Here is a 7,376-nt window from a genome sequence, read left to right on the forward strand (position 1 = left end):
GACACTCTGTCCCTCCGCTCCTGCCTGCTCCTTCAGCCCTCACCACCCTGCTCTCGGGGCGTGTCTGACACCAGCTCTCTCCTGTGCCGCAGGCAGTTCCGTGTGACTGGGCTGGGTGAGGGCTGAGCAGCAGCAGCTCCATCCCCACTGCCCTGTCCCACCAGGGAGCTGCTGCTGCTCTTGTGTGCTCTGAATTGCCTTTAGCAGGGGCAGGAGACTGGGGCTGCCTGGTTCACTTAAGAGAAGCAGCTCAAACCCAGATGGCTGAATCGTGTGCCAGCCCTGGCTGTTCACCAGCCACGGGTGGGGGGTTTGTGCTGCCCTTGCTGGAGGCGGTGTTGGAAGTGACCTCCAGGCCTTGCCTGGGTAAATGTGTTATCACACCTGTTAAATGTGATAAATGTGTTATGGCCTGGGCTGGCAGTGTCACCTTTGGGAGAGGAGGGTGGCAGGAAAGGGCCTCAGCTGTCCCAGCCCTGCTCCTCAGCCTGGCTCACATGCTGGGAGTGGCTCTGAGGATGTTCTCTGGTGCCTGCAGGGAATGTTCACTCAGCTGGAGAGGCCCAGGGGGTTCATTGGCTCTGTGGATGTGCCACTCTTCCTACACAGGGGCTTTCAGAGAGGCTTTTCTCTTTTCCTCCTGTTTGGCTGGGAAGGAAAGAGAAGAAGAAAATTCAGGCTACCCATGGGATGTAGAAACAGGTAGAAACACATAAAGCTTTTTGCACCTCTGCTCATGCTGCAGCCACCAGCTTCCCCTTGCAGCTGACCTCCAGGCCTGGGGTGGGAAACACGAATTCCCAGATAATCCCTTCCTGTTGAAAAAACAAAAGCAGAAAAATCCTTGTAGCTCCAGCAAAACCTCTGACTGCAAAAGGCACCCAGCTGGTGTGAGGACTCTGCTGTAGGATCCCACCTGAGCCTGTGGAGGGGCTTGGCCTCTGTGCAGGAAACTGGGAAGGAATTTCTTCTTCATTCCTCAGCCTGGATTTGCTGCCTGGAGCTCAGCACAGGGTTCCTGTTTCTAGTGGTGTGTCCATGTGCTGTGTCCCGAGCTGGTGGGATGCTCTGTGTGCAGGGCAGTGTGAGGCAGGGATGTGTCCGGCTGCGTGAGCAGCGCTCCGGATCCTGGCACAGATCTACCCCACAAATAGCTCCTGCTGCTCCTGCCTTGCTGACCTGTGCCTGGGAGTTCCTGTTCCCAGGCTCTGCTGGCAGGGCTGCTCGGCATCCTCAGCAGCACAAGTGGGGTTGGCTGAAAGAATGGAAAATGCTGGTTTTAAACAGCCAGCCTGGCTGTTTTCCCTCCCTGGGAATGGGAGTGTGGTCCTTAATCCTGATCCCATCCTTAATCCCACTGGAGGTGGAATGACAGGCTCACTCTGCTCTCTTGGTCTGAGTGTAAACATTCAGCCCCTCACAAGCCAGTTGGAGTCACACTTGGATATTATAAATGTGTCAGTCCAGGATAAGATACGTTAATTACTGTATGAGTGAGAAAATGCTTCCAGGGCCCTTCCAGTTGGCACCTGCTCTCAGAACCCTCCACTGGGGATGTGCTGGGCCGTGTCCTCCTTCTTGGGGGACCGGGCTCCACTGCCAGGTGGGCTCAGGTAAAGCTCAGCTCAGGTCAAGCTGAGTTGCTCTGTGCTCTGGGTTTTGCTGTGCCAGTCTCTGGAGCTGGGGACAGCCCTTCCCGAGGATCCCAGTGTCCTCCCAAGGGATATTGAGTGGTGATGTCATTTTCCACGTCATCTGTAAAGACTTGTTTGTGATCCTGTATTTTGTCCCACTGACCACAGCGTATCCCTGGCTTTCTGCATCTTCCATGGAAGTGTTTTTTAATTCTCATTCTGGAAATACAAGCCAAAGTCAACTGGAAACTGTTACTGGCCGAGTCAGCCTGTTAATGATCTCCTCTCTGGGAGCTGGGGGAGTAAATGGGTGGTTTGATGGCTGTGACCCTGATTGGGATCATTGTTATTCCCAGGTGCCCCTGCTGTGTCACCGGCACAGTTCATAGTAAGATAACCTCTTGCTGGGCAGTGCCTGAGCTATCAGGGAGCACCAGGAGCCAGCAGCAGCTTTGGTTCAGAAATAACTTCAGCCCAATTTACTGCCAGTCGGTGTGAGAAATGTAAAGACTGAAAGGAATAAACATTGTGGACATTAAATGTAAAGAATCCGTCTGAAGAGAAACTACATTGCTTCTTTCCATAAATGTTTAGTAAATATTAAAGAACTAATGCAACCTAATAGTTTTTCCCAGTATTGTATTGCTTTTAGAGTATCCATAAAAGTGACAGAGATAAGGACAGATAAGACCCATCAGAGGTTCTTGCCCCATATTCCAAGAACGGGGACTATTACTCAGTTCATTGGGCATTCCAATCTCCCCTCCTTATCTCAGCATCCCAGTGGCCTGGTGATAGTCAACAGCAGGAGTGGCCCATAAACCTTTAGCAGGAGGAGCCTCTCTGCACTGCTGAGCTGAGAGAGAGACCCCCAAGCACCCGATGGAGCCACGCGTTGGTCTCATGTCCCCAGGTGCTGGTCCCATGTCCCAGGGTGGCCCCTCCTCGGGCACAGCCCCTGCCCTGCTGCCCACTCTCCTCCCAGGGTGGTGCAGGGATGTGTTGGGTTGTACCTGGGCAATGTTTCTCACCTGGGTAACGGAGCTGCAGCCGCTGCTGGGGCTGGGGACTGGCCACTGGACCAGGGACTGGTCACTGCCACCGTCCCCTGGTCTCTGGCTCAGAACCAGCTCAGATGCACATCCAGGGGGTTCAGAAAGCTTCAGTGAAAAGTGGGGGGGTTATGAGAGAATTGGTTTTTCATTTGTATTTTTAGTGCTAATTCTCCATTGTAGTAGTACAGACCCACCTACAAGGTGCTGTAAAGGTGGATCTGGTCCAGAGCCGGGAATTCAAGGACAGGGATCTTTGCCCTTACCTTTGAAATGCCCTAAAAGCCTCACAGATAAACACAGCCAAGCAAGGCCCCTGAGCAGGAATCCTACTCCCTGCTGTGCCCCTGTGCTCAGACCTGGCTTTGCTGGAGTTCAGGTGGGGGTGGCTGAAGGAACCGAGCGGGTTTGGTGTTCCCCATCCCAGGGAACCAGGCTGGAGTTGTCCCCAAATGTGCTGAATGGGCTGTAGCTTTTCTGCTGTGTGTTTCCTGTTGTTTTTTAATAACGCTATTCCTGGAACTGGGGTGACTTCAGTTGTGATACAAAGCAACAACACAACCTGAGCTCTCAAGGGCTTGGAGCCAGCGCCCTTCTGGGATTTTTTCCCCTTGGAGTTCAGGCACCAGTTTTCATTTCCAGCTCCCTTTGCTTCTGCAGGGTGAAGGGACATCAGCAGCTCTCTGAAAAGAAAACTCAGTGCCTGAGTAGCAAACAGAAAAGGAAACAGTGAAAATGTGTCTGGTAAATGTGGAGAGGCAGAGGTTATGTCCAGTAATGCCCCTAAACTCTGAGATGACCGAGCAAGTTTCTTTCAGCTGAATGAGAAAAAAAAGCAACGTTATCAAAATAATGGGGGGAGCCCCAGACCACTGAAGTGGAATTGATCAGTTGACAAACCTTGTGAAGATAAACCACTCTGCTGATCCTGCCTCTGCTCTCTGTGGAGCTCAGAGGGAGCTGACAGTGTCCTGCTCCTTTCCCAAACCCAGCTCGAGTGCAGGGCAGCGTGGCTGCAGCCATCTGTGCTGGGGGCACACAGACCGAGCACTCAGAGCCCTCCTTGCTCTCCCTTCTCAGCCGGACGCTGACAGGCACGAAGGAGCTGGAAATGCTGGGCCCAAGAGAGTCCTGGGGTTAGAGAGCCCAACCTGGGACATGCTGGTTTGGGGCCAAATTGGTCTTGAGGTTAATGGAGAGCTTTGAAAACAAAGACTGTGATCTCCGAGCTCTCGGTGGGCCCTGGAGCAGCAGGTTGGCTCCTTGGAAAAGCGAGGAGGAGGTTACAGTGACCCCAGCACTCGCTGTGGTTTCTGGCTGCTGCTGCTGCTGTCCAGGCGTGGGGCCAACCCTGCCTGGCTCAGGAGCCCTCTGAAATCTCTGCTGCCTCGGGTTTCTCTGGGGCTCTGCTGCTTTGTGTGGGATAATCAGGCCTCGAGTACACGACTGTTTCTAGGGCTAAAGACATGATTTAATAAAAAGAGACGTTTCTGGGAAAGCAGGTTTTTTCTTGTGTGGTTTTTTTGTTGTTGTTGTTCTCTGGCTGAATTTATAAACCCAGGAAATGGCACTTGGCAGATGCTGTGTGAGGGAAATGATGTGTGATGAACCTGTGGTGCAGGTGAGGGACCTATGGGCACCGGGCACCTGTGAATGGCAGCAGCTGAGCACACAGGAGCAGAGCTCCAGAGGGCCAAGAGGCCCGGGTGCAGCTAAAAGGGGAGGAAAGCAAAAAATCCTGATAATTTAAACAAGGGACAATCTGAGAGCCACAAATCCAGTCACGGGGATAGGACAGGGATAGCACAGAGGGATTCAGGTTCCAGCAGCATCTGTGGCTTAGTGAGCATGGGGTGCTAAGGGATTTTACAGTGCTTTAGGGATTGTGCCTCTTCCTGGGAGGAAGGCTAATCCCTGAGCCTCCTCCTCGACACAGAAACAGAGCCCTGGAGGAATCCAAGGGAGGTTAAAGGCCTGGTAAGCCCCCTGGGGAAAACAGACCGGCTCCAAAACACAGCACGGCCCCAGGAGGGCAGAAGACAATGAATGGATTCTGATAAACCACTTTCTATCCCACGGGCCTGTTCGACTGAATTGCCAAAGGGAGCAGCCCTGGCTTGAACTCCCAGCTGCAATTTTCCCCTTATCGACAGTGCTGACAGTCACCTGCTTGTTCATCTCCTGATAAATGTGGTAACTGCAGCCCCCCAGCACAAAGAGAAACAGGCTGGACAGCTCTGTCATTTGAGCCATTTTTCTTCAGCCCCGGGATCTCTCAGTCTCCATTTCTCCATCGTCCCCATTAGGGGACATTCTCCCTGTGCCACCACCACAGTGAGGTGGGACATGCCATATCCACCTCAGCTGTGTGACAGATGACAGAAATCACTTTTAATCCCTTACCACCCACTGGTGCCTGGAGGGCCTGGTGGTCAGAAAGATGGTCTTGATATTCTTTATCCTTTATCCTGAAACCATTCCATGTGTCCTGGTTTGAAATCAGCACCATGGGGTACAAAGTCAAATTTGCTGGAGAAGCCCAGTTACAGGGGATTATTTTCCCTATTGCTTCTTCCCTCTCCCTTTGTGCTCTGTTACACACAGTGGGTGATGGACACAAACCAGAGTGGGAGCTGTGCAGGCGACCTGAGTTGAAGGAAATCACACAGAGTCCTGCTGGGCCCTGCCCTCTCCCTGTCCCCTGTCCCCTGGCTGTACTTGGGGCTGTCCCAGCAGATCCAGCCCCCAGTGCCACATCCCCTTGAAGCTTTGCAGCCACATCAGCCGTGCCCTGGCTCTGTCTGTGCTCTGCGGTGGCACTCTGCCATCACAGCCTCCCCAGTCATCATCACACCTGGGTTTTGTAAGCGAGCGTTCCTTTCCTTCTTGTGCCAAAATCCGAGCGGGATTCCCGGGAGCCTCTTAGCACCAGCAGCCGGGCACTCCGCCGGGGTTCCCCACCGGTGTAAACACAGCGGAGCAGGGGATTAGCTCCAGAGCACTGCTTGCCGGCCAAGTCTCATGCCCAGCTCTTGACACTGTTTCACTGACTCAGCCGAGGACTGGAGCAGTTGACAGAAATGATAGAAGGCTCTCAAATCCTGACTGGCAGGGGAGGGGATGAATAATGGCTGGATTTATTGTTTTGTTCTAAAGGCGGGCGGGCATGCAGTGAAACTAGCAGATGTCAGGTTCAATGCCCACAAAGGGAGGCGTTTTCTTTGCGCCAGGTGCAGCAAAACTGTGTGGGATTCATTATTTCAGGATTTACGGGCTTTACACAGGCTCAAAAGCCAACCAGACAAGACCGCGAAAGAGAAATCCATTGAGATCTCGGAGTACAAAGGCACATTGTTGGTTCTGGACGTGCCTGAGCCATGAGTCACCAGAGGCGGGGAAATGTCTCTGCCCGCTTGCCCCGCTCTTTATCCTCAACCCCGGGCATCCGCTGTGGCCCGGCGAGGGCTGGAGGAGGATGGTGCGTGATGGACCTGTTCTTGAGGCAGTACGGCAGGTCATGTGTGAACCTCACATCACCCCGGAGTTATTTAAGGTGAAAGGCAAGGCGCTACCTCCTCCCCAGAGCGCCGGTTCGCAGCAGCGCAGCTCCGCGGGGCACACAGCGCAGCTGGGCACGGGCAGCTTCGGCAATAAAAGCTGTTTCAGTGGTATAATTTCCAGGTCTCGTTTAAAGAGGGTGCAACTGCTCTATTGTGGCTCGGGAGTGCAAAGGTAGGAGCCTTATCAGCAGGGCACGGAGCAGCTCCCGTAAACGCACCTGTGCTTTCGGCAGCGGGGGCAGCCGCCCGTGCCGGGTGCGGCACCGGCACCGCTCCGAGTCCTGCCCAAAGGTTATTTTATATCACGGCGTGCCGGGTCCCCCGCCTCTCCCAGGCGAGGATTTGGGAGGTGTGGGAAGCGCTGCGCTGCCGAGCGATGGTTTCCTGATTGCACACACTTCCCAAAGGCACCTGCGGGCGGCTGATAACAGGCGCTGACTGGAAATAACGCCGCGGCGGCACTTTTGTGTCCAACAAGTGGCTGTCAATGAATCACTGAATCACAGAATAGCTGGGGTTGGAAGGAACCCCTGGAGATCATCCAGCGCAGCCCCCTGCCAAGACAGGGTCACCCGGAGCAGGTGACACAGGAACGCATCCAGGTGGGCTTGGGATGTGTCCAGAGAGGGAGATTCCACGACCTCTCTGGGCAGCAAAGAGCAAAGTGGGGAAAATATTTTCCCGCTCTGCTGCAATGTGCCATGGAAAGCTCCACTCGTGTCCATCAGAGCTCTCCCTAAAGCACTCCTCTGCCGGCCTGGGTAGCACAGACACTGCTCCAGGGCCCAGGGCTGGTTCCCTGCCCGCCAGGGCTGCTCCTGCCCAGGCACCTGCTCCGCCTGCGACTGTGGCCAGGATCCCACGGGTGACCCCGAAAGGCGTTTTTTGCCCTCGACTGGCACCACGCACACCAGTCCGGGATGGGGGAATGGACAAATATGGGTGTTTTGTGTGTTTTGAGATTCTGGGTCTGTCACCATGGCTCGTGTCCCGGGCCGGAGGTCTCCTGTGTGTGAGGGGAAGGCCGTGCGGGCGGCGGGGCCCGGCCGGTCCCCGACCCGGGGATGCGGCACCACCTCAGCTCACATCACGGTGCCCGCGACCTGCCGCTGCCCCGCCGCCCCCGCGCC

This window comes from Corvus brachyrhynchos, unplaced genomic scaffold, assembly GCF_000691975.1.
Source record: "Corvus brachyrhynchos isolate BGI_N302 unplaced genomic scaffold, ASM69197v1 scaffold305, whole genome shotgun sequence".
Lineage (NCBI taxonomy): Eukaryota > Metazoa > Chordata > Aves > Passeriformes > Corvidae > Corvus > Corvus brachyrhynchos.